General features: G+C 38.4%; 3 non-coding genes across 3 annotated transcripts; 2 read left to right on the top strand and 1 right to left on the bottom strand.

Annotated features, from left to right (window-relative positions):
• The first annotated feature begins 83 nt into the window (after window positions 1–83).
• Window positions 84–155, top strand: SPRG_30237. The gene has a single exon. It is a non-coding gene; the product is annotated as a tRNA-Asp (tRNA).
• A 1,325-nt stretch (window positions 156–1,480) lies between these two features.
• Window positions 1,481–1,552, bottom strand: SPRG_30236. Its single transcript has one exon. It is a non-coding gene; the product is annotated as a tRNA-Cys (tRNA).
• Window positions 1,553–1,776: 224 nt separating this feature from the next.
• SPRG_30235 lies at window positions 1,777–1,848 on the top strand. The gene has a single exon. It is a non-coding gene; the product is annotated as a tRNA-Cys (tRNA).
• The last annotated feature ends 161 nt before the right edge of the window (window positions 1,849–2,009 follow it).

The following is a 2,009-nucleotide window of genomic DNA, read 5'->3' as shown; positions in this document are numbered from 1 at the left end:
ACTGGCATGGAATGCCAGGGCTTGAACTACTTTACGGATTTGTGCATACAATTGATGTTTGTTGAATGATTCACAACATACAATCCTCGTTAGTATAGTGGTTAGTATACCCGCCTGTCACGCGGGTGACCCGGGTTCAATTCCCGGACGGGGAGATTGATTTTTGTGCACATCTCTTTTGATATCATCTTTTTAGAACATGTCTGCAATTTTGATTTTGATTTTGACCAATTTCGCTCATTATGATCTTAGCTGCATAAAGGAAGCTACATTGCCTTCGGTGACCGTTTCTCGACCGCCTCCAATCACATAGCCAAAAGTGAAAAGAATCGCACGAGTGCAAAATGAGATATAGGAATGGATAGATCGATAAGCGACGGTTGGATACATTGAGTTTTAAAGGATAGATAGATAAAACGACGCCAAATGGCTGGATACGTCGTGTTTTGATGGATCAATCCATGAACGGCGCTAGATGGTTGGATAATTAGTAAAAAATGGACAGATCAATAAAACGGCGCTAGATGGTTGGATAATTAGTAAAAATGGATAGATCAATAAAACGACGCTAGTTTGTTGGATAATTCGAGAACAAATGGATAGGACGATAAAACGACGTTAGTTCATTGGATAATTTGTGAAAGATGGATTAATTAATAGAACGACGCTAGATGGTTGGATAATTAGCAAAAAAATAGATAGATCAATAAAACGACGCTAGTTCGCTGGATAATTCGCGAACAAATGGATAAACGAATAAAACGACGCTAGTTTGTTGGATAATTCGTGAAAAATGGATTAATGAATAAAACAACGCTAGTTCGTTGGATAATTCGCGAAAAATGGATTAATGAATAAAACAACGCTAGTTCGTTGGATAATTCGCGAAAAATGGATCAATGAATAAAACAACGCTAGTTCGTTGGATAATTCGCGAAAAATGGATAAACGAATAGAACGACGCTTGTTCGTTGGATAATTCGTGAAAAATGGATATATCGAAAAAGACGCTAGTTTGTTGGATAATTCGCGAATAATGGATAAATCAATAAAACGGCGCTAGCTCACTGGATAATGAGCTAAACATGGATAGATAAAACGACGCTAGTTTGTTGGATAATTCGCGAAAAATGGATAAATCAATAAAACGGCGCTAGCTCACTGGATAATGAGCTAAACATGGATAGATAAAAACGACGCTAGTTTGTTGGATAATTCGCGAACAATGGATAAATCAATAAAATGACGCATTGGATCGTGTAATAGTGTACAATAAATCAGTGCTACTGAAGAGGGACGTGTCAAACATAGATATCAAGATGCATTCATGATGCACTAAAGAAATATGTCATGATACGATTTCGGACGAGTTAGAGGAGGGAACAAAATGCGCTCTACATACAGCAAAGTATTTTGTGTGTAAATTGTGCAGCGTTTCGTGCGAAAAATGTGTAGAAAAATGGGAATGAAAACCACAAAAAGCGCATTGCCGGACTCGAACCAGCGACCCTTTGAGCTGCAATCAAACGCTCTACCACTGAGCTAAACGCGCACTTTGTATACTATGCCGCCATCAACTGTGATCGAGTTTCTATTTGAGCAAACACCGATTCATTTCGACTATTTTATGACAAGCGACGGTGCTATCGTCGTATACTATTATAATTATACATAAATCCTGCTCCACCATAGCTATTTCTAAAATCCAAGATTTTGCGAAACATTATTATAAAATAGAAACTCGATCACAGTTGATGACAGCATAGTATACAAAGTGCGCGTTTAGCTCAGTGGTAGAGCGTTTGATTGCAGCTCAAAGGGTCGCTGGTTCGAGTCCGGCAATGCGCTTTTTGTGGTTTTGGTTTGTTCAGGAAGGCGGTGCTATGTGGCTAACTTTTGAAGAAATATTCGTATCAATCATACTAAATGATACTTGAATAGTTGAAACTGGCATGGAATGCCAGGGCTTGAACTACTTTACGGATTTGTGCATACAATTGATGTTTGTT

The sequence above is a fragment of the Saprolegnia parasitica genome (genome assembly GCF_000151545.1).
Source record: "Saprolegnia parasitica CBS 223.65 unplaced genomic scaffold supercont2.1429, whole genome shotgun sequence".
In the NCBI taxonomy this organism is placed as follows: domain Eukaryota; phylum Oomycota; class Saprolegniomycetes; order Saprolegniales; family Saprolegniaceae; genus Saprolegnia; species Saprolegnia parasitica.
Note: the sequence above shows the minus strand (reverse complement) of the source record. Positions and strands in the feature narration are given on the sequence as shown.